The 25,861-nt window shown below is 39.8% G+C and overlaps 1 protein-coding gene across 1 annotated transcript in view; it reads left to right on the forward strand.

Annotated features, from left to right (window-relative positions):
* Window positions 1–9,497: 9,497 nt before the first annotated feature.
* NDST2 (N-deacetylase and N-sulfotransferase 2) overlaps window positions 9,498–25,861 on the forward strand; it is an 82,609-nt gene continuing 66,245 nt past the window's right edge. Inside the window, exon 1 of the mRNA XM_026851245.1 lies at window positions 9,498–9,571. The gene's annotated coding sequence lies outside the window, so the exon portion shown is untranslated. The remainder of the gene's footprint in view (window positions 9,572–25,861) is intronic.

The following is a 25,861-nucleotide window of genomic DNA, read 5'->3' on the forward strand; positions in this document are numbered from 1 at the left end:
ACAAACTCAGAATTGAGAGGTAGTGGGTTTGGGTGGGGGAGGGAGATTTAAATGTGTCCTTCAGGAAAGAATCTGTGTAAAGAATTGAGAAAGAAATAAGATGGCAGTGGCAGCAGCCAGGATTTGCAGAGCTTTTCAGTCCTTTGTTTGGTTATCTTGCATAAGTGCTTTAGCCAGAGACTCTTTCAGTAGCTGCATGGGGCCAGCTTGGAACACAAACGTGCATGAATCCGAATGTAATTTCCCTGTTGTGCACAGTTGGGCTGCGACAGCTCAAGTTATGAATGTAAAATAGCAGAAAAAAAGTTCAGAAGATGGCCAGGCCTGAAATGTTAATAACGACTGACTTACCCAGAGCTCCTGTGACCGTGGCAAAGGTTGCCCAAATTTTAAGTCTAGCTGCTTCCATGCTTCATTTTGGTTTGCCTTGGAGAAGAAATACCCTGTTTCTCTGTGCATCTAAGTGATTCAGCATAATAGAAGTAACAAACATTTACTTCCACGTAAGATGGAAAGCAGGCAAAGAGGCTGATTCTCCGCTCCAGTTTGTGGTCTGTGCTGGCACACAAACTGAGTTGTCATCAGTGGCTTCAATCTGTAGACATGAAGTACAGTATGGGGAATGGCAGTATCTTTTCTTTTTCAGGCAGTTCTGTTTCCTGTGGGGCAATAATCTGCAGCTTCCCCTAATTCCCAATATTCAGAAGGCCTTTGTCTTTCCTCTGCAGCAGTCCTCCCCAGAGTAAGGAATTTCCTCCCCCCTCATAAAGGGTACCTCATCATGGCTGTGGGACAGCTTGTCTCAGGGACTGTGCAGACAAGGAAAGGTTTTTTCCCCTCTTCTACATGCAACTTGCACAGCAGAGAGAAGTTGCAAAGTTTACAACTTTCCCTGCTTCTTCAACATCAGTTTTTCCTGGGTCTGTCCTTTCTCTCTCTTTTTCCAACGTCCTTCCATCTCTTGTTACCATGGAGAATGAAATGCCAGTTCCATTCAAGTTGTCGGCTGAATAGGTTTTGAGGTTGATGGATGGTGAGAATCTCTTATCCCTCCTTCTCCAAACACCGCCCCTGCCTGGTTCTTGACATTTCACTTGCCAGAGACTGGCAGTCAGCGAGAGGGAGCTGAAAAGGAGGCTGGCAGTGTCCCGCTGAGATGCTCTTTCAGTTCCATGGATGAAATCAGCAGCCGTGAGAAGGTCTTAAGGACTTTAGTGCAGAGCCTTGTCCTCAAGCTGACTGAGGCATGAATGCTCACTTGAGTGCATGCTCTCGCTTCCCCAAAGCACCCAGGGAAAGAAAGATTCATATACAAGACTTGCTCCTGCTTATGACTTTGTTTCAAGTGGTGATGTAACCTCTGCAGTGTAAAGGGAAAGGTAAGGAATTAATGAATATATAATGTATGCTCTGGTGTAACCTGTTCTTCTCGTATATACTTATTTTAGCCTTCATCTTAGTGCCACGTCACATGAGAAGTGGAATTTCTTTGCTGCAGTCTGACTTGCCTGATTTCCTGCTGTGATGCTGAAGTTAGCAGGAGAGTCAGTGTTTAGTGAGATTCTAACAGTCCCTGTATGCACTGGTTGCCTACATGTGGTATTATTAGTGCAGCGTCAAAACAGCTCTCTGAATAAGGTACCTCTTAATAACAAATATGTGGAATTGTGGATCTAGACAGGCCCAAAGTTGAAATGTGATGTTAGGGATACTGCTGAAGTGCATGAAATGGAGCTACAAAGCAGAAAAATCAAAACAATAGATCTGTAAAATTACACAGTAAATATTTATTTGTTTTCATGTAAGATAAGTATGGCTTTAGAGGGGATCAGGAGAATTTTCAGTTTATGCTGAAAGGCTTTAAGTTTGTCATTTTTACTGGAGGGGCTGTTTGACTGATGACCACTTACTAGAGTTTGGGAGAAGTGAATACATTGTTTGGTAGGTGTGTGGATTTCACTTGTGGAAGTAGTGGTTAATAAATTTTCTGACTTTAGAATTAATTCAGACAGCTTTTCCAACTAGAAGCATTCCATGAACATGTACTTGTTGGGAGTGGGAAAGTGGTTTTGTGAGGTTTCTGCTAAAACCTGCAGTGTCAGGACCATGCCTGTACAGGAATTAATACTGGTGGTGTGCTTTAGCAGTTGGTATTTCAGTTTGTTTAAGGTCATACATGGAAATTTGTTCTGATTGCTTTCAAAAGCTCTGCTTGATAAGCGACTGTGAATTCTTTGTCTTTTCAGAGCATTGCACTGGTAAATATTTCCACACCTTCTCTGTGTTCCTAAACTTGCTAAACAAATACACTTTTCCACACTACCACCAACAGCTTTTGCATCTGTCTTAGTTCCTCAAGAGTTCACTTTCTATTTGATGCTTTATGTCCTGTTTGTTGTTGGATTGTTGTCTCTCTGCTGGAGTTTTCCTACTGTGTCTCGCTTTTCCTGTTGTGCAAGCCAGTTCCAAAATGCTAATACATTAGCTGTTCAGCCAGTGGTGTGTTAAAAGGGAATTTTTAATTCCTGCATCAGAAAGGCATGTGTGTATGTCAATACATACAAAATAAAACCAGATATATGTATATGAAATATGTATGAGTACACCATCCCATTCCTTAATTAGTTTATTGTGACGATTGTAGATTGTAGTAGTATTTTTGTCCTCAAAGCTAGGGATTCCCTGGAGGGATGCAGGGTTAGTGGGCCTGATTATCTGTAACTTATAGTGGTATCAGATAATATGCAGCGCTTTGATTTCCTGGTTTGAACCTGGTTGGCTGGGGTACACAATAACCTTAAATTTTCAACAATACACTGCTGAAGCAGCTTCTTTTTGTCATAAATTACATCACCCATGTCAGATGAAGTTGAAAGTGATACAGGGAGGAAAAAAAGAGGGGGGAAGTCCACTGGGACACAGAATGATACTGTAGTTTGGGATTAGCTCCCTAACAGGCACTCAGCTTCATGATGCCATTTGTAAGGGATAGGGAAAAGGGTGAGCATCTGTTTTAACATAGTGATTTTGAGTGAGCTGAAACAACAGCACCAAGGCTTGCGTGTGTGTTCCCATTTATTCTGTTAACTTGATTGGGTTTTTTGATTTAGGCTATACCTTCTGTATTGAAGAAAATATACTCCTACCTGCTTATGAGTTTGCATGAGATGAAATCCCCAATCTTTCTCTCCTACTCTGTGAGGATTGTTATGCTAATCATTTTAGAGGTTGTCAAATTTTTCTGGGTATTTCTGACAGGTTTCAACTTCTGAAAAAAATCTTCCAGTTTTTAACATGGATATATTTCAATTCACTTTGCCCTCCAAAATGCCACCTCCTCTTCCTCCCACCAAAATTGACCTTTACTTGATTGGTTGGTTTGGTTTTTTTTTTTTATGTTTTCCCTAATGAGAATTGGACTGACTTAATAACAACAATAATAAATTTTATTATTAAGACACATCTGTTAGCTTCTCTACTTCATTCCATCTGGTCTCTGGTTAAATTATTCTTGGAAAATTTTTTCATGTCCCACTCATTTTAGATTCAGAGTTGATTCATTTTTCCCTCCTCCTTTCTCATCTGAACAGTAGCCAGAGCTTGTCATTTTCTTACCACCCTAAAGCCTCCTGGCTGCTATTTACATCCATCTCTAAACTTCCTTCTGTGTGCTATGTTTTACTTCACCTTTCCTCAGTGATCAGTGTCTGGGTTTCCACTGAGAGCTTTCCCAGGCAGGGCAGCATGGAGCTCACCTCGTTTGCTTCCTCTCCACTCTTGTCCCTGTTGCCTGGTGGCCCAGTCAGTGAGCACCGGCAAAGCTTTGTTCTTTGCAACTGCGGAAAAAGCCCTGAGCAGAGCAGCAGACTGAAGCTGTCTGTCCACAGATTTATGAAGACAGCTCTTCACTGATTCATATTTTGCAAGTTACCTTTATATCCTTAAAGTCTGGAAAACTAATTTTAGCTTAGCTTTTGCCAAGGCTTCCTACCTGCTCTGGTCAAGTGAATTTTTAAGCCTTTTATTATAGGCTGGTCTATATGCAAAGAATGAGCATCGTGCTCTCCAGTTGCTCATTTTCTTATCTCAAGTGTCATTTACTGGAATCTCTCTACCTTTTGTCTTCTCTAAAATGTAAACTGAATTACAGGCATATAATTAAATCAACATACTAAGTGTGTGAGGAATGAGAAGCAGTGGGGATTTTGATGGCCGTATTCACATTCAGAATATTAAAATCTATGATATCAGGTATCTAAGCTATTTTCTAGTGTATTGAGATCACTGGTTGTGTAAGAACAATTTCCAGCGGAGACAAAATATGTTTCTGTGCTAGGTCAGCACAACAGGAGATCATTTCCCCTCACCTTGGCAGAGCGGCTGCTCCATAAACCATGTGGCTGCTAGTTAAAAGACTGAAATGTGCAGTATTACTGCTCATCAGGGATGGGGAGATTAGAATAATTGCTAAATAGTTGTGAGGGTTTGACTGGAAAAGATGTGACAGTTTCAGGTACTGTGAATTTGCTTTTGCCTGTAATTACCGTCCAAGTAGAACTCTGTTGCATCTGGCATACTTTATACTTAAAATTACCTTGGTCAGTGTCTGAGACTGATTTTCTGCCTGATTTTTTGTGCCTAAAAATTGTGCACATAGTATTGATGCTTGCACTATCTATAGATGTAGAACATCTACATATTGGAGTCTCCAAGCTGAGAGTTTTTCTTTATTTTGTTTATTTTACGTTGTGCATAGCAACTGAAGTTACTGTTGCCTTACCATACCCAAATTTGGAACACAAAATCAAAATGAAAAACTGTAAAATAAAGTACAGTACAGGGGGCATGACAAGAAGTGGGATTAATTTCTTTAATGTAAATACTGTTCTCTCTGACCTTGGATTTCTGAGTAGGTGTTTGATATCAGTTTACCATAAAGACTAGGAATAGCAAACTGGTGTGGGATGCAGTTAAATTTGGGTGCAGCATGAGGGGTGCCCCTTACAATTGGATGGATTTGTGTAGTGTATGCCTCAAGGTCAGCTGCTGGCTATTTCAGATTTGTCCCTGTGATATTCTCTCCTTTAGTCTTGTTCCAGAGCTGTATGAGTGTATACCAATACATCCCTCCCCAGCCAGTCTGGTTATTTTTTGTTGGCTCTGTATTGCTCTTCCCCAGCTGTGATACTGTTTTTTTATTCTATCAGTAGAACAGAAAGGTAAGCGAGAAGCAGGGAAAAAGATACCTGAAAGTGGTATTTGCTTCTGTTTTATTTAAAAGTTAAAATCTTTCACAGCAGAGAGACACTACAGAAGAATCAGGAGGGCACACTAGGGAGAGCTTTTGAAAGTGCTGCTTGTATTTCGCTCTTGTTCAGGGTTTTGATTCCTATGTCATATTCAAAGTTTGTTACCATTTTACAGTTTAAAAGTCTAGATGGAAATAACCAGTGTCTCAGTTGCACGGTGATTCTTCAGATTTAGGACTAGACACACACATACACACGCACACACACACAAAAAAAAGAAGGTCTAATGGACTAGGACATTCTTTAGCCAGCCTCTATATCCCCTGCCTTCCACTCTAGTCTGTATAATAAAGAAACTGTTTTGTAAAGTGATCTCAGACTACACTTCTGGAAAGGTCAGTGTTGCTCTCATCTGCCATAGTTGTGACATTTCTGTTTTGCTTCAGTTCCTGCAATCAGATAGCTGTAGGGTGTATTCGATAAATTCATAAATCTGACCGACTGATAATGGGGTTTTTTGTGGATTAGTTATTTGGATCAGTGTGCTATGAATAGCCAGGGATGTGGGTCCACCTTTTTTGCTGGTAGCTACTAACATTGGTTTGTGCTCCTTGTGGAACTGTACCTTGAAGCTATTAACGCTTCTCTGTAATATGCTTTTGGATAACTGACTGAGCACAGAGAAATACTATGTTACAGATGAGTACAGGACAAGCTGTAGTTTCTTTTATAGGCAGTATCTCAATGTGGTATAATAACTGCATGTGTGAGCTGTGGTGTCCTCTTACACAGGGGTTTTCAGACTCAGTTGGGCTGAGTATCATCTGCAGGAGTAACATCAGCTCTGGGCCAAGCTGGTATGGCCATAGTTGGAAGCACACTTATGTTCCGTCCTCCTCTGTCTTCTCTCCTACTTTCTTGGGATTAGCCCCACAGGACCAATTATGTCTTCCTTATTTCCTGGGACTTTAAACTTGTGTTTCCATCTATGCTTTGCAACCCCACAAACCAGGCATTGCTTGAGGTTAATCACAAACACTAAACCCATGCTCTCAGATGCATCTCATCCTGTGATGCCTGTGGTTCTGAGCAACTCTGAACAGGAGAAGCTGCCTGTACACAAAACAGAGTGTTAGTGAGCTCAGTCAAAAGACTGGTTCGTCGGAGGTGCTGGCCCCAGCGTTCAGATGAGAACCAACAAGGTGCCATCAGGAGTTGCCATGATGTACTAACTTGGAAATTGTTTTTGAGATTCTCTGCTTTGGCAGTTGACCTTCAGAGACAGTATGGATCATTTATTACCTTCACCCAAATTTGCTTTTTCTTGATTTATGGTGAAGGGATTTATACAGTAAAGGAGATGGCTTCTAGTCCCATCTTCCCATTTCCATGTTTTATCTAGCAGTTGCTTCAGTTGTTTTAAATTACGTGGGCTTGTTACTCTGGATCATGGATATAAACAAATGACAGTAGCATGAGGCCTTATCAGCTGTGAGCAGCTGTAGCTTTTTTTTTCATTTTAAATCTAGGCACCTAAAGTGCAGATGAATAACAAAACTTGGTTTTCTGGAAGGTAAAAATTTTAAATTATTTGAAATTTGTTGAAAGCTATTGCTTCTGTGCTTAAAGTAAACTAGTATTACCCTTTTTGGGAAGGCTGTGACCTGTTCATTGGAGCTCAGAGTTAAGGTTCAGGGTGGTGATTATTAGGGTCCATAATGGTTTGATTTGTACGAACAGTCATGCTTAACTAAGTATATGTTACTTGCATGCACTGGACAGCCTAGAGAGTCAAGTCTGATTTCCTTGAGAGTATCATCTTTATACTCTTTGCCTATGTGGCTCTTGGGGAATGCCTGAGGATTCTGGGAAGTGAAGAGTAATACACACAGGCAAAACTTCAGAGGACAGGATTTCAAACACTGTATGGGGGATGTTCTACTTAGCCTTTGTAATCATGGTAAGTTAATTTTTGACCTCTGAACTACTGTGTAGACACTGCAATTGGCCTTTCTTCTATTTAATTTTTACAGCTAATGTTTTGTTTTCCATGGGTATGATATTCAGGTAACTATCCATACAGAAATCCCAGGCTCAGACCTGGAAGCAGTACCTAGGTTTTTGTGTGGCTCAGACCCTGAGCTAATTCACCTGATGAGCCTTCATCAGCTTTGTTCAGAACCACTGCTGACCTCTCTGCTTTGTGCTCATGGGACACTGGGAAGCTGGAGAAGCATTCAGGACCCAGCATGGGGTCAGCAGCTTGCAGATTTGGGCTCAAGCTCTGGCTCTTCAAGACTTCGAACAATGGAGCTGATGATAGCAGTAGTTTCAGAAGGGATAACTGTTAAAAAAGAGTAATATATTGTATGTACTGCAATCCCTTCTGCTTTGAGAGATTTGTCAGATGGATTCCTTACAGGGCTGCCTCTGTACCCCAGCTAAGTGTCTTCCCAGAACCTAGATCGCTGCAGAGCATGGTGCAAAGACACTGGGCTCTTGCCTCTGTGCAGCAGGGTTTGTGTGCTCAGGGTTTTCTGTTATCTGGCTATTCCCATCCCCCACTATCCTAGACAAAGGAAAGCTGATTTAGTTTGCTAATGATTGTTTGAAGGCTGTATCAAGTGGTGTCTGACCAAGCTAAGAATAACATGTTTAGTTCAGATGTTTTCTCCTGGGATGCTCAATGTACAGAACATTTATGGAAAAGATTGAGAGGGCAGATAAACCTGTACCTGACTCTGCTGTTAAATCCATCTACCCTTGAATAATGGCTTTCTTCCTAAAACACATGTACTCAGTTTGAAGTATCTTTTATCTCTGTAGTATAAATGGCAAAGGTGCTTTTTTATTTTCCGGTTCCAGGAAAGCCTGTAGACCAGTGTAGTTTGCATGCATGTACTAAGAAGTTGTATAGCAGAAGTATTTTGGCGGGGGGGGGAACAACAACCAATTTTCTTTCAGTAAGAGGTGTCAGGTTTTTCCTCATATTGTGTGGTCAGTTTGTGATGAAAAGGTGTCCAAAAAGGAGGTGTGCATCAATACACCACATACCATAGCGTAACGTCCCACAGGAAGCAATGCTGTGCATGTCCAAAGAAGAGCAACGAAGCTTGTGAAGAGTCTAGAGCATGTGTCTTATGAGGAGCAGCTGAGGGAACTGGGGTTGTTCATCTTGGAGAAAAGGAGGCTAAGGGAAGACATTTTGCTCCCTACAACTACCTGAAAGGAGGTGGTAGCAAGGTGCATGTTGGTCTCTTCTCCCAAGTAACAAGCAATAAGACAAGAGGAAATGGCCTCAAGCTGTGTCAGGGGAGGTTTAGATTGGATATCAGGAAAAATTTCTTAACCGAAAAGCTTGTCAAGCATTGAAACAGGCTGTCCAGGGAAGTGGTTGAGTCACCATCCCTGGAGGTATTTAAACAACATGCAGATGTGATGCTTTGGGTCATGGTTTAGTGGTGGACTTGGCAGTGTTAGGTTAACAATTAGACTCGATGATCTTAAAGGTCCTTTTCAACCTGTATGATTCTAATATTTGTGTTTGCCCCAAGGGGTAGAAAAGTATTGTTCTGTCCTTGGGCTGTAGTAGTCTACAGAAAAGAAATTAATCTAGTTTGTTAGTTGTATAATCTGTTCACATTTTACATTGAAGTTTTGTTTCCTGCACCTAATTTTGCAACATTTGTTATGCCAGGTCTTCAGTGGTGTTGTGTCATGTGCAAGACATCTTTGCTCCCCTAGGAGAGCCCTTCACTGCGCACTGTTTTTTTCCTTTCAGCTGGAATCCTGTGGTCTTCTTAGTCCTTAGTTTAGCTTTTCTGCTTAACAGGTACAATAATGTGTAAACAGACTGAGCAACAGCACATGGCTGAGCCTCCTCTTTCCTTCAGGAGCTTGTGACTGGAGGCTAGTCAAAGTAACACTCAATAATTCTTATTAACCCAGGAAGAAAGAGGAAAACAAAGGAATTTGGCTGCAAAAGATAAGACCGGTATGCCTAATTTACAGTTCTTCTTTAATCTTTTTATTTTATTTGCAGCTTTGAGTAGTTTCTAGTCAGTTATTCCTGTTCCTGGCTGAAGGAATCACTAAAATCAGCACTACATTAATTTCCTGAACTGAAAACTGCAGTAGTTCAGGTACAGAAATGATTCAGACACCCTGGATGGATGTTTGCAGTTTGGAAAATATTACTGCCTTACACTGTCAGGTACACATACTTAAATGAAAATTCTCTCTCCCCAGGTTTATGGTGTTTTCACTCAGTCTGCATCTGGTACAACACAGCTCTTTCTGAGACTGCGTATATACTTCTTGAGGTAAGGAAGAATTGATAAAAGGATCGTTTTGGCCTGCATAGCATTGTATGCAGAGATACTGGGAGATAATTCATGTTTTGTGGGTCTTTGGTTCAGTATGTTGATGGAGCTCGTAAGAAACAGATCTTTGGTGACTTGGGACATTAATCTGTATCTACATTGTTATAATGTAATACTTTATACTTTCTTGATTGTGTTACTTCTGGAATGCCATCAAGTACAAATAATCAAGTGAAGCTGAGTAGCGGCTCTTCAGGTTTTCAGGCTTGTATATTCCTTGGGTTTACCTTTTTTCCCCCTTGGTATTGGCACTGAGTTATAAAACATTACAGTTTGTGCTGGTTATCTAGCCTATAGCACTGTATGATGGTACTATAGTGAAGTACATCAACATTTATTTATATTTACAGATGGAAAGACTGAGACACAGAATGAAACTTAAGAGTTGGCTTGTCTGGCTCTTAGACAAAATCTGGGTAGGAAAGGATGTGATGTCCTCCTGTATGGTGTAATTATTAGTATGTTAGGTCTGATGTTATTCTAGGTTATTCGTTTTAGCTTTTCTGTTTTGTCCAATATGTTCTTCAAGATCGACTTTTTGTACCACAATTATTCAAGGAGTGGGGATATGAAGATGAAGCAGTAACCTTCTCCAGAGTGCACCAGCAGTTATTTTTGGCACTAGCTTGCTGTACTTTCAAAAGCAGAAATGTTCGTTTTGCTTCAGGTAACTTTATCCTCCAGGGCTTGGTGGGATGATTGTGCACAAGATAGGGAGCTGTCACAAGTTCAGCCCTATGGGTTACTTTGATGTTAGGAGCAGGAGCCAACTCTAGAGTGTTGGAACAATAGATGTAATTTCTCATCATAATCTTCTGGGAACAGTGGTAATAAGAGATTATGACGTTGTCTCCCAAGTATTCCCTCAAACATGCATCCCTGATAGCTCCTCATCAGCTGCTATGCTGAAGGCTTAACAGGATGGCAATAACTACAGGCATTGCAACATGTGGGCCTTAGGGCTCTATCACTTCCTATTGATTTATGAATACTTCTGAGATCTAGAGCACTCCAGAAAAGTTAGGAGACATTGATTGCAAGTGAGGGAAAGTCTTTGGTAAGTGGGCACAAATAACTGAAGAGGTTGGAATGGAATGGATATTCTACTTCTGAGAGTATCCTGGAGATCCTCCAGCCTCAGCCTTCCCACCGAATTGCCATGTTGAGAGGAAGGGAATATGATTTTCCTTTATGATCTCCTTCTTTGTTTCTGTACTACTTCCTTTCTTTTTGCTTTAATTGTTCTTTAAAGGAATAACATAAAACCCCCTTACAGTTTTTCATAATTTTAACAAAACAGAAGGGAGGTGCATAGGAGCCTCATTCATCACCTTTTGTCACCAGACTTGATTTGACATCTGAGACTACAGAGAAACTTTGGCAAGTTCAATGATTTCCCGTGTGGGGGTAATAAGAGAGAAAAAAGCTGTCAGTTGAAAACAGCAGGAGCTGCATTAGCAAATATAAATTAAACAGATGGCTAAGATACTGCAGCTGTCGCATAGAAGCTCCAGGAAGATCCTTAGCTTAGAGCTGCAGGAGGCTATTTTAAAAGGAAAGATGAAAACAACAACAAAGCAAACTTTAGCATGACGAAAGAGACAATAGAGCCATTCAGATGATTATATGAGAGTTATCCAGCACTGATTCTTTTTTCTTCACCTCTTCAAATCTCAGGACTCTGAAAGTAATTTAGGATCAGCTATTATGGTATCACATTACAGATTTTCATATTGTGGGTTTGTCTGCTGATTCAGAGGTACTCTTCTATACTTCTGTGCGAGACTGGCTCTGACACATGCTCTGGAAATGGGGGAGAAGTGTAACACAGCATGATTTTAGTTTTCAACTGTTTGTTTTTACAGCTGTTTCAATAAAAACTTCTTATAAAAGAACTGTTTGTAAATACAATGTTTGTGGAAAAGCAGTGTTAAAAGTGTTTTCATTTTGGTGGAGAAGGCACCTGCATTTATCGTGTCTTGCGTGTTCAGTCTTAAGATAACATTTTTCTGACCCATTTTCAGCTGAAGAGTGACTATTCTTTTCCTTTGTGAAAGAAGTGGTAAAACTGCATCCAAGTATGTTCTCATGATGTTAAAATACAGACATATGTTAAAACGAGAACAAATTGGAATTTCAGTGCTGTTTCTTGGAGGCCAAAAGGCAATTTTCTAATCATTGTCTACAATGTATTTTACTCAGGCCTGATGGTTTGTCATAGATACCTTGTGCATAAGCAGAGACTGTTATGCTGCCTTTATAGTGAATTATGAAATAGGTGCAGTTGCGTTTGAAGCTTGTGTTTTACATTCGAAGAAATCGTGTGCATAAATGGATTCCTAGACAGGCAGAGTTCTGCTTTTTCTGTTAGCTTTTTAGACTGAAAAAAATTTCTTGTATTTACAGCTGACCTTTTAAATGATACTTAATATGCAAGAAATTCTGGATTTTGATTGTGCCACAGTCCTTTCTGCAAAATCAGTATATCTTCAATTCTGCATATTTTTTCCAAATTGTGTTGTTCTTTTACAATAAATATCTTTAGGTGCAGTTAGATCTAGTTCTAAACTTCATCTACACAGATTGAGAGATACAAAACTTACATATCAAAAAATTCAATCTTTTGTTCCTCTGTATTTTATCCTTCTTCTCATGATCTCCATAAAGTTTTAGTACATAAGCCCTAGCATGCTCTGAAAGTTGGTGAAGTTGGTGAACTGCGGCAGGCTGAGGAAGCAAGCAGCTGATTCAATGTGAATGATAGAGCAAGCTTCAACTTTATTGAAAGAAATCACACCTTATATAAGCACTCTACATTACACTACTTGTAACTCTATTGGATACATTAAAAAAGCTACATTATAATATCTCAGCCATTGGATACATCGAAAAGGTCACATTGTAATATCCCAGCCCCTTGTAGCATTTCTGGTATGCATAAACATTTTTCTTGCTTTGAACCTGTTTCCCTTCCAGGACTTGTTTTGTCTCACCCCCAAGATCATAATGCACCCCAACTTATCTCTTTGTTCTCACAACAGTCCTTGTTAGCATCACTGAGCCTTGAATCTCCTTCCTTGCTAGCATAACTGTACCCTGGGTTTTTTCCTCTGTTTACCTCAGGTGTCTGTGACCGACTTCTGCAGGGAGCTATGGCCTTGCTCTCTGCAAGCCGTTCTCCAACAATGAACCTCCATTCTGTTAGAACTAGAAAGTTAATCCTTGAGATATAAATGCTCTTTACTGGTTAAATCTTTAACCTGTCCTAGACTTTTTCCTGATCTTAGTGGTTCAGGACACAAATCATGAAAGGCCTTAAAGGTCAAAAGCAACAGCTTGAGCTTATTTGTGTGAGCTTGCTGAAAGCATGAAGCCTCAGTCTTCCTATATCATTCAGGGTGCTTCAGCTTTCTCTCTGAGTAGAAGTGAGCTCCTCATCATTTTCCTGCATTTCTTTTGTGGTTGTGGCTTTGTGCTTCGATGTAGAACTTCATGCCAAGTAATTGTTGTTTCTCCTTCTACCCTTTAAATTTAATTTCTACCCCTGCAGAAACTTTGGAGCAGGTATAAATTCCAGAAAACTTAAAGAGAAAAAAAGCCTCAGCCCGAGTTTGTGGTTTTTCTTCCATTTTTGCTTAAGAGAAACAAAGTTGGCCTTGAAGTGTACCTGAACTTGAGAATGATAAATGTGGGATATCTTTGTCAGTGGTGGAGGGATGTTTCAGAGTAGGTGACCTTCCACTCGGAAGCTGGTCTCAGCCTCCACATATTTACTCCTGGATTCTTACTCCAAATGCTTTAGTTAAACTTTACTACCAGGACATGCTAAGCAAGGCAGCAATTTTGTGTAGGCAGGACCCAGGAAATACAGAAAGATTATGCACTGAACCCTGCAAATTTCCTGTGAGCTCTCTTCCTGGGAAGAAATGAAGGGATCAGTCATTGTGATCAGAGGCTAAAGAAAGATGATGGTTAAGAAGGGATGGGAAGGAGCTAAAACAGAGAAGTGAGCGGAATGGGAAGAAACAGAGGGGCAAGATAGCCTTACCTTTAAAGGTTGCTAGCCTTAAATTTTTCTGCTGAGTATCCCAAAGGGAAGAATGAACTTTTCCAACTAGAAATATAGTTACTGTCTAATGGCCGTATTCTGTCCTTGATCTTCATTCAAACCTTCTAGTGATACCGATGGAGGATGCTATGGAGGATAGAGGGGTACATGGCTGCTGTGTTGTAGGTAGGGGAAATTGAGTGATGTCTGGCCTATGGCACAGAGCTAGGGGGAAAATGTCTTTATAGTTTTTGAAAGAAGGCTGTGACATAAATTTTCATGTTGTATGAAGTGTTAATATCTAACTCTCATTGATTAGGAACAGCTGCTTACATGCATAATGTATGTTAGTAGAGAAAGGAAACACGATCCATCTTTTTATAAGCTCTTACGACAAGAAAGAGATTCTTAACTGGAATCAAGAAAGCTCAGCTTTTGGTGCTGTAGCTTTATAGAATCATAGAATCATTTAGGTTGGAAAGAACCTTTAAGATCAAGTCTACCACTAAACCATGTCCCAAAAGTGCCACATCTGCATGTTGTTTAAATACCTCCAGGGATGGTGACTCAACCACTTCCCTGGGCAACCTGTTTCAGTGCTTGACAAGCCTTTTGGTGAATAAATTTTTCCTAATATCCAATCTAAACCTCCCTTGACACAACTTGAGGCCATTTTCTCTTGTCCTATCACTTGTTACTTAGGAGAAGAGACCAACACACACCTTGCTACCACCTCCTTTCAGGTAGCTGTAGGGAGCGATAAGGTCTCCCCTGAGTCTCCTTTTCTCCAAGCTGAACAACCCCAGTTCCCTCAGCTGCTCTTCATAAAACTTGTTCTCCAGACCCTTTACCAGCTTTGTTACCCTTCTTTGGATGTGCCCCAGCACTTCAGTGTCTTGTTGTGAGGGGCTCAAAACTGAACTCAGTGTTTGAGGTGCAGCCTCACCAGTGCTGAGTACAGGGAGATGATCACTGCCCTAGTCCTGCTGGCCACACTCTTTCTGATACACCTTGGCCACCTGGGCACGCTTTGGTCTATAGTTTAAACAGTTTGCAAAAAGAATTCATGTATTCTGGCTCTTGTTTGAACCTTGCTCTTTTTAAGCCTAGTCCAGAACTGTCAAGTCTGTTTTTTGAGTCAGTGCTGTTTCTCATGATACAAAGACCCGTATATCAGTAACTGAGGAACATGTAGCAATTATAAATTACTGCTTATTATGAGATTTATTATTTCAGAGGTCACATAAATAATTCTGAGGCATAACAAAACAGTGCATCAAGTAGTCTTGATATGTGGGCTGTGTAATCTACAGTGCTGTGTTGGTATATAATAGGTTACTGATTAATTTACATTAGCTAGTCTTTTTCTACTTTGTCTCAGTAGCAAAGAAGATTGAGTTTCATGTTTACTTTTGTTTTAAAGTAGATTTAGCTTTACTTTTCAGTGGAAAGCAACTGAATACACGTGCTCAACTTTTGGTAATGAAACCGTATTTCATATGGAAAACAAATTTTCCATATTGTTAAGTAGCTTACTTCCCTTAACTCTGGCACTTTCTGTCTTTGGATTTTGAGCTCTGTACCAGGTTCAAGCATGTCTGATCTGAATCAGTTTGTGGGAAGATGTTTAGCCAGTTTGTAACCTGCCACAGATTTGAAACTGGCTCTGCCAAAGTCTTACACTGTAGTGCATAGCTTTGGTGCTGTGGGTGTTAGAAAATTGTGTGCTACTGCATGTAGATATGGAAAGATACCCTTCTAAAATAAATACAGGTATCTGCTGAAGAAAAGCCTTCCAGAGATGTGAAACAGATGAGTTTCCTTTTGCTATGTAAACAAGCCTTCAGGTGATAAGATGTGTTACAGACTTCTAGAAAGATAGGGAAAGGTTGAAAGGCAAAATGTAAATGCACTGCTCCTGGTATCTGCAGGCTGCCACCCTGAGCAGCTCAGAATAAGGCTAAATGCGACTAGAAAAAAATGGCGAGTAGTTGTTTGAGAACCTGGCATGATGGAGCTTCTCCACCTTTTTTAGGAGACAAATAACAATTGGATATTTTATGTTGTTTTAAACTTGAGTGAGAAAACTGCCATCTTGAATAGAAAATAATCATAGCACAGTTAAAAGTGACTGTCGCATGAACTAGTTTCTTGTACCACGGTCGGTGTTTTTTGCAGTTGTATAATAGTTTCTAGGCATTCATTCTAGTGCTGTTAATATTCTTTTCTATTTGGCAGATTATATCTGACCAAAGCTTTATCTTAATTGCCTTTATTCCTCTGGCTTCTTACTTCTTAAAGAAAGAAAACCAAACCAAACCAGTTTTTATAAAAAAGTAAAGTTAAATGCATTTGCTGCTAACAGGATCTTTTTACGGAGGACTCTGCTTCTAGTTCACACACATGAATAAACGAATGCAGAGGCTTGGTATTGTAGAAGCAGTAAATACATATCCTTCATTTGCAGTCTCCCAAATACGTTGATCAGAAGTACCCTTCAACATTTTGCCAGCATAATTGTGTTTTGTTAAGATTCTGCAGAAATCACCCTTAGCTGACATAAAATATTATGTGCTAGATTCAGTGAGATACCACCAAAATATTCTTCTGCAAGTATAGCCTGTTTTTTCAGGGAAGTGGTATTGGCTGTTCTGGCAAAATAACTTTTTTGCCTGTGTAAACCACATCTCGACTAGGCAGATTTGCTAGTATAGCTATTTTAGCAAAGCCTTTCTACTGTAGAAAAGACCTTATTGATAATACTATGAGATTCCCACAGTAGATGAAAGGCGCAATACAAAGGGCTTTACAAACATGAATTAAGCTTCACAACACCCTTGTAAAATAAATCATTCTTCTAGCTTGCCAATGTCTAGTTTCTTTTAATATGAGATGTTTTGGGAGGGTGAGAAGGAAGGGTAGAAGATTCAGAGTTAGGGGAATTAATGTCTGGTAGCATTGATTAACTAAACAGATTTCTAACCTGTTGGAATCCCCAGCCATCTCTGTCTGATGTTTAAAATGCCTTAACAAAATTAGTGGTTTAGAGTATCAAATAGCTACTAGTTGCTCATTTCACCTGATCTTTGATAGTATGAGGAGTTCTAATGCTGACACTTGGCAATTCCTTTCTTCCTGAAAATCTGGAACTGGCTTTTGTGTATCTATGTTTTTAACTACAGTGTTTTATGTGAATGATTAGATTCTTGCAGTCTCATACTGTTCATGTAGTTCAGGATATGAACAGCTTCCACAGTTAGGGGATCTCAAAGGGAATGGAGAGAGGAACAAAACTATGGATTTATGCACAAGAATTATTTTAAAGTCAAGTCACTTGAAAATTAGAGTAGTTTGATACTGTGTTTGACCATGTGATCTTAATTCAAACATTTTTGTGTGTTAATTATCATATAGTCTTTAATTACATTGTCACATTCCATTTATTCTCTTTCATCTCTTGGGGATCAAGGAACAGAAGAACTCTACTAGTATGAATGTTAATTTTCTTCTTTACCATTCACCTGCGTTGCTTTTGAATTCAGGCTGTAAACTTTTGGGTCAGGCTCAGGCATTTCTGCAGTCCTCCGTTAAACATCATGTCCTGGATTCTGTATTAATGCATCTATCAAGTATTTAAGCAAGCTATGCAATTTATCTTCTTCCCAGTTCAGGGCCTTCATGTGATGCTAATTGTTGTAACAAACAAGATGCCTTTCCTCACTAAGTGTAGTGAGGGACTCACTTCTGAAAAGCTGTCCCAGATCTCCCGAAAACTGGGTACTGGGTGGTGGTGGAGACATCTGGGCTGACTGTGTTCCCTGTCCTAACCCTTCCTCTATGCCAGGGGAAGTTCCAGTAACTGTTCGGCAGTGTGTTTGATCCTCCAATAGGTACTTGAGTTAATAGGAGTATTTTTGTGCTCTGTTTCCACAGCAACAGCACACTTTCTTATACACACACACACACCCCCACCCCCCAGGTGGCTGTTGCTTTGAGAATTAGACCTGTGGAAAAGTTTGTCCTTCTTGTCCCCTATTGAGATTTCAGCTTGCACAAGGGAGAGCATAACTCTCGGCAGAGACAGTGTGATTATGAAGTGACAGGGAAAGGAGCAAGTCCAACTTAATTGTGGGTTTTAGTGTTAATAAAGTTATTGTGTTGAAAGTCATGGCTCTTTCTAAACTCTGCAAATTAAAGACCTGGGATTGGGACATTAGCAACGACCATTTTAGCCCTTTGCATGTGCTCTTGTAACCATTTAGGAGCTTGTCCACTTCATGCATGTGTTCATGCGCAGTATGACACCAGGTGTACATTCTTCTCTCCAGCTGCTCATAGATACTTTGTGTGTGTGTGCTACATTAAGAAGTCTATTTTTCTGTCACAGTATTTGTCCTAGCATTGTGGGGAAGGGACATGTTATGTTTAATTGCTCCACTGAAATAAGAAGTAAATGTTAAGCCACCTCTTGGGCTTCAAGCACAGCTTCAAGCTACCTCCTGTAGGTAGCAAGACACACTTCACATTGAAGAAACCCTACAATTTAGTTTATTCAAAAACTTGTTTATTGAAGGACCAGATTGTAAGATTCCATATCTGTTTAACACTGAGTAATTTACTATTAAGCTACTTGACACAAGTTAGAAGTTATGTTAATACTGTCTCGATTAAATAGCACTCATTGTCACTCACTATGATTTGGCCAAACCAGTTTCCTAGCAGATGTCTCAATAAAGGAGCCATGCAGCACATAACATCTTTCATTTCAAAGCACTTGACACAATCATATATGATATTGGGAAAACATATTAGGTAATATAATGACCAAAGCAAATTTTGAAGAGCTACAGGTAATTCTGTAACTTCAACATGTCTGGTATTACAGTTTTTAATGTTTAGTACAAAATAGTTGTCTAGTGGATCCTAACACAGGACTCAGTTTATAAAGCTTGCAGAAGAAGGTTTTAGTTAACCCTCCAAATATTCGAACATGTGCCCCTGTAGATACTATTTGAAACCACAGCTTCAAACTACTTTTGAGTACTTTTCCAGCCAGTGTCAGAATCTTTAGTGCTTTTCAAGCCTCTCCTCTATCATTTTCTTTTAATACTGTTTTATCACCTCAGAAAATACTTGTGATTTCCCATCTTTCCCTTCAGTTATTCTTTGGTGCCTATTTGCAGTGTCACTTAAAATTCCTGTGGTATGGGCTTTGCCAAACTAACTGAAAACTGAAGTGTAGAGGACATTTTTTTCTGTATTCAGTGTTAGGTTCATAGCTATGGGTTAAGACATTGCACCTTAAGTTCTCACAATTTGTTGTTATGTATTTTGTTACTTCAGTTTATGTATGCAGGGAAAGCTGATACAAATCATAATTGTGCATATGCAAATCTGAGGATTTTCTACATTCAAATTGTTTGCCTATAACGTGCTTTTCCAGCTCCCATTTTCCAGCCTCTCCAGCATTTGGAAACTGTATTACAGTTCCAGTGTACTGCAAAGCAGGTATCTGATACGTACAAAAACAAGTCCCTACCTAATTTTTTTCTGTTTAAGAATTGGACTAATCATGTTTTGCATTTACTTAATGGTTATGTTTATTGATTGTGTTTTACAAATAGCATAACTGAGAGCAGACACTGAAGGCAATTTGCTCAAGATTCCAGTATTTCCTGTAATTCTGGTTGTGTTTTCCTGATTTGATTTGGAATTATTCAATTAAGAACTGTATGTAATTTCATAGATGTGTGATGTATCAGGTTTGTGGCTCACCAGATAATGTTCAGACTCAGCACTTCCCTCTGTGCATGCACCTGGCTGGATTTTCTTGTAACCACAACTCATTTTATTACCAAACTTTCCCAAGCTTAATGGGCCATCTAGTAAGGTTGAAGTGCATGTTATGTCACAAGGTGAGTAGTTCAACTGGATTTCATCTACCCTTGAAAGCAAAAAGTACTTTTTCCAAATAATAAAACTATTTCTTGCAGTTGTTACATCTTTATATAACTCAAAGGGAATTTAAGTTATTTTACTTAAACCAAGGATGTAATATTTCAGTGCTGAAGGCAAAAGTTGAAGAAGCTGAGGAGTAATTGACAACAGGCTGAGAAGGTGGAGGAGCTAGTTGGTGTAGCCAGGAGGCTGCAGGGGCCACTCCCCTCCTGGCCCCCCTTTGACTCCTAAGTCTCCGTGGTCTCTTGGCTTCATGGCTGGTGGGAAGGTGCTAGATGTGAGAGCTTTGGATTTGTTTTAGCGCTGGTATTGTAACATTTAAAGGAAATTAAGGATAAGACAAGTGAGAACTGGTGAGAGATCCAGTAAGGCTTTCTGAGGCATTAATGGTGCTCGAAGTGGGGTCCTCTTACATTATTCATGCCCTTTGAGCTTTTAGCCAAGCTGAGCACTCTGCACTCAAGTGTGATAGTAGAAGGTAAATGGAAATTAACCCTGTAGTGATATATTGAAAGTTTCTTGCCAAAGTAATAATTTTGATAGTGTGTTGAGGGAATATAAGCATGTCTGAGAGAGGGGAAAACAGATTTCAACTCTGAACTGATCTAAGAAAGTGCTTGAGTACTCTGCAGCAAAGTGAAAGAAAGACCGCTTGAACCCATATGCTAAGTTCTGGGGTCCTTTCTTGCCTTATCCTTTTTCATCAAAGTATGCCTTCCAAATTTAAAAAGAAGGTATGTCTTATAGCTGCAAGATGAGCTAGCACACAAAGCTTTTCAACGATTCTATGGAAAGCTTTGCTGTAGAAGGCTTCAGCATGTTAAGACTCACTGTAGTAGCCAGGACTTCTCAATGATTGTAGATCAGGTACCAGAAATCTGTACCTGAATTCAAGCTTGAGTCTGTAGATGTTACTCTGTGTGTGATTTGTTTCTTTGAACATGTTTACCTTTCCTTAGGTAAACTTTTTATGTTTAGGATTCTTCTTTTCTTCCTCTCCCTCTACCATTTTAAAATTATCCCATCATTGCATACAGTAGGACTGTGTGCTTGAGGGTTCTTTTAGGAAGCATTCAGAAACAGGAGGGTTTTAATGCAGGAGATCTATATTGGTAACTGATCTGGATATTTGTACTGGCATGGTCTCATATGTTCAGCTTTTTTACTCCCTGTCTATCTTCCAGCTCCTCTGAGGTTTCATAGCAAGTATCCAGAATGTAGAACAGATCATTGCAAACTAGTGGAGAGTGACCTCACTCAAAGGCTAAGAGTTACTTTGGGAAAGGTGTGGAGAAAGTGACTGTAAATAGAAGTCCTTTGCTGGTGCATAAGCTTAAGGATGTCTAAACTTCGATTTACCGTATGTACCTTTTGTAGATAGAACTGAAATATATTACTTTGGAGGCAGGGAAGATAACTCATGGTAGAAAAATGAAATACCTGTGCCAAGTACTGGTTAACTTGTGAGAACAGAACACAGATTTTCCCCATATGCTCACAGACTCTTTATATCCAGATTCATCCTTTTACTTTACCACTTACAAAAAATCATGTTCAAGGGTAATGTTTTTAAAAGCAAATTATTACTTGGCAGTGCAAGGTCTATGACTTTTAGGTAGAAGACAATTCTGAAAATGTTACCGTGGAAAGTATATGTCTTTTAAGTTGGAGGGAGTTTTTTTGGTTTTGTTGGAGCCAATAATTTGATCCAGTTTCCACTTGACATAAGCCTTAAGAATAATTTGATTGTAAGATTGTGCCTTGGAGTCCAGCAGTCTGGAATAAAGGGTCTCAGTGAACAGTGTACCTCTCCATGCTCTGTTTTTTGGGAGAGACTAAAAGTGTTTGGGCCACAGCCCAAACCAGGAGAAAAATGATACATAAACCACAGTGATTAGTACTAGTCTGGGTATCATAACAGCACCCAGGACCCTTAAGAGACAGAAAGGAGAAGAGCTTAAAATAAAAATAAAATAATTATTGTGAAGATTGTTCCTCTGGGATTGCACTCTTGATTGTGCAGCCTCATAGCTGCCTCTGAGCTGTTGCAATTTTACCCCTTGGACATTTTTCAGGCTACTAAATATTTATTTTGCTGGCAGATATCAGCAATACATACTACTGAATGCTCTTGAGATCCAAAATATTACTAATGGCAGCCTTTGAGTGATGATTGAGAAACTGTGTTGAAAGTTTTGCCTTACTTTTAAAGTATGCTAAGTGTTTGATAGTTAAGTAGTTAAACTCTTTTGACATTGGTTCATCTATGACATTTACTTGTAACCATTGCTGATGACAGATAATTTTCTTGATGTAGTCGTTTTTGCTTCAGTGTCAATCAAGATGTATGATCATAACAAATGCAGTGAAAAAGATGCTGGAAGTTCCAGGAACACTGTTGAAGGGCTTTAGCAGTCCAGGCTTTTCCACCACTTGCCTGTCATCATATGAGACTGAGCCTTTTACAGTAGCTCTGTTCTTGGTTAATTTCGTAGAGTTGCAGAAATTCTTGTACTGTTCTGTCCTTCTGTAGGTAATACTTTCAGTTTCCTTGTATGCTGCTTATTTAAAGAAATCTCTGTAGTGTTACAGCCTCTAAAACAGCACAAGCAGGTGCAGTCAGGCATGAACCCCCATGAGCCCCTCAGCACAGTCAGTGGTAGCGGGGATCTCTGTTCACTTCTGCCCTGTGTACAGCAGTAGAACCACGCTTGGATTTCAGTCCAGCTTCGGGTTCCCCCCATCAGCAGTCACTAAGGTGCATGCAGAGCCGCTGGGGTAAGGGTGAAAACCTATGACTTGAAACAGAGGCTGTATCCTTAGCCTCCACTGCAGTTAGTAAAAAGGGGAAGCGATGGTGAAATAAAAAGCTGTAGTCCAATGGTGAGAGAGCAGGGAAACACCACTCCTCTCTGTCAGAAGGAGTGTGACAGGAAAGTCCTGCTTTGGAGAACAGGTAAGCTTAGCCTGGGAAATAAGGGGGAGGAACTGCAGAGACTGGCTTTGGCATAAAGCATGCTGGCATCATTTGAGTATTCAGTATGCTTGCTGTGCTCAATAATGTTGGTATTTAAATAGTTTGAAGCAGTCTTTGAAGTTAGAGCCATGTTGAGTTAAAGTAGAGGTCAGTGTGTTGTAACTGTTGGCTGAACATTGATAACAACTTTGTGTACTTTCACATTTTTAAGCTATTTGACAAAAAAGAAAATTCAGGAGTACAATTTTTAATCAAAAACTTAGTAATTGTGGCAGTTTTATGCCCAACAAATTGCAGAAGTTTGTTATTTTTCTGCATCCATAGTACTTTTCTTCATGGCCTAAGTTTTTCCTCCCAACACACAGAGAAGAGTGTATTTATGGTATTAAAGTTTGAACCATGCTTGTCAAGTGTTTTCAAGCAAGAAAGTCCCGGGCAAGAGGGAAATGTTCCAGTTCGAATCGAGTACAGGCGTTAATGGCTGTGTCTGGAAAACTGGTACAGAGCAGCGCTTCATGCTGCAATCCCTGCGGGCACTGGCAGCAGTGAAACAGAGGAAATTTTGAAGAAGAGTATCGGTGTAGACAAGCCCAGCGCTGCTTATGTGGAAGGAATTAGTCCAGAAGATTTTATCTTCTGTTTAGGGTTGCTGTTCCCTGCTCTTGTCACACCTCCTCACTATTCTTCCTTCTAACTTCCAGGACTGCCTTCTCTTGCAGAAGAGGCTCCCCTTTCCTGATCTTTGTTTGAAGAGGGTGTAAGAGACAATAGCAGAGCGTTGAAGGGCATGCATTCTTACTGCCTTTATTGTCAAGAGCATTTAAAACACATGGGGTGGTGACTGCTGGTGGCACAATGCTGCTTCAGACCTTTTAAGTTATAGTTGAGTAGAGACTGCACTGGTATAAAGAGGCCAGAGCACTCCAGTGCAGATGAAGTGGGGGAAAAAAGTATTTCCCACACACACTGTTTGACAGCAGCATGTTTACATAATTAGTAGGAAAACTGCTCTCAGATATCTGTAATTTTATGTATATTCCCATGGGGGAAAATGCTTTCAGAGATCTGTAATTTTGTATATATTCCTGTGGGGACAGTAGAATGTGTGAATATAAATCACCCTTCATACCACATCTTTGGCACATCATCTGTCTGTTCCTTCAGAGGTGCACAGCCCTTCCTTGCACTCAGAGGTTGCAGAAACCAACTAACATCAGTTCTGAGGGCACCAGTGCCTTGAGAAGCTTCATTATGGACTCCAGCCTGTGCAGTGTTTGGCCAGGGACTGCCGTCAAGCCCAGGCCTGGGCTTTCAGTCCTGGCCTGAGTGGTGCTGTAGGTGTGCTTGTCTCCTCTTCTGTCTCCAGCCTTATTTCCTGAATGGACCATGAACTTACGTCGTAGTCTGTCTTCTGTCTTGTTCTGTCCCTGGCTTCATCTTTTTCTCCTAACTGGACCTCTGAGTTGCCCTTGGACCTGTTTCATCCCTCTCCTTGCTTGGAACCTTGTCACCAGCACACTGCTCTGCCTGCCATGTTCAGATATGGTGGAACTGCACCCTGTAAGTGCCCTGGGGTCTCCTGCACTTTCTCTCTTGGAGCAGCCAGCCCTTGATGGGACTCAGACGACAGGACATTGTACCAACTGAGTAATTTCTGGTGAGAAAGTGGCCAGAAGAGGTGGAACAAAATACCTGTCAAGACCATTGTCTCCTTTTGAAGCTGAAACAGGAAAAGTGAAAATTCGAGAGCACAGGGTTAAAGTGCTTCTTTTTTTGCTGGTGGTATTTTAGTTTTTCTTGATTTTTAAAGCTGTTCCTGCCTGACACAAGCCACCCACAGTGCTGGTAAACAACACATTGCACATAGCAAAAATTCTCTTTTCTGTCTCCCCATACTTGCCACAGGACCAACAATGGGAAGTGGCAGTGACAGCACTGGTGATGGTCACTATCTCTGTCATTGATATGGATGCTTGGTATGAAAGGGATCCTAAAGTGAAGGGTTCTGCTTGTATCCAGCAAGCATAATATCTTGTAAAAAAAATAAGTAATGTGTCTTCCTTTTTGTGGCAGTATATAGCTTTTATTTCAGGTCAATGATAGCATCTTCCATCCTGTCTGTCATAAATTGTCAAAGTATCATCCTCTCATTCTGCCCCTCATATTTAAGAAGGTCTCTAGAAATGTTAAAAAAACCTTTAAAAAACCCTTACTTTAAAAAAGTTAGACCAGTATTGTTGATTACTATTGTCTTAACTTCTGTTGCAGCTTTGTCTATACATCTTTCTGTTGTCTCTTAAGCTTAAACTATAAACTCTTCTTTGTTCTGCATTTGTGTGGCACACTTCATAAGACTTTATCACTGTAGTTACAGTGATATAATTTACAACGTTTTCCCTGCAGAAGAAACTGCTACTGGTATGTCTTCTCCACCCATAGTGGATCAGAGCATCTGTCTGTCAAGATTCAAAGTCCTTCCCTAATCAACAGTAGCTCTGTTTAAGAAAAAAATTCCGTGCAAGATTATTATATTACACTTTTCCTAGCTATTTATAGTTATGTTTTGTCTTGAAACATGAGTGTTTCTGTGCTTTGTGATTGATGTTTGTTGCTATTAATTCAAATATGCTTATAATAAATATTACTGTATCATAATTTTCTTAATATCAGTTAATGCCATATAGTAAGCACTACTGGATAATTGTGTATCATGTAAAACTATATAATCTCAAACTACCCAGTTTTTTGCTCCTGAGTTTTATTCTGTATTCCCTTGTTCTTTTATTAAGAAATCAAATTAATAGTTCTTAATCTGTCAAGTCTCTCCTCTTGAGTGTTTTGGATTTTTTCATGTACCTCTTAAACCTTCTGTAAAATCGGGGAGAAAAAAAAAAAAAAAGAGAGAAGAAAACCAACAGACTTAAATGTTTTTCTTTATATATATATTTTTTTCCAGTTAGCAATTTCAATCAATTATTTCAGTGTTTTTCTGTTTTAGGATAAAGTGGTGAGAACTGAACAGTGTTTCAGTGGAAAGCACATGTTCATTCTTGTACTACTCACCTTTTAATTTCTTATCCATCTTAATATAACTCAATTTCCATTTTTACTCTATTTTTTACTGTCACTACTTACTGAGCACACAGTGTGCCTTCGTGAAGGTGTCTATTTTTTTCCCCTTTTTTTGAGTTGCTAATTTATTTATAACCCTGTTCAGAAAAAGTATGAGTGGTTATAGTTTTCACTG

This window comes from Athene cunicularia (genome assembly GCF_003259725.1).
Source record: "Athene cunicularia isolate RWA chromosome 6 unlocalized genomic scaffold, athCun1 chr6_part1, whole genome shotgun sequence".
NCBI classification, from domain to species: domain Eukaryota; kingdom Metazoa; phylum Chordata; class Aves; order Strigiformes; family Strigidae; genus Athene; species Athene cunicularia.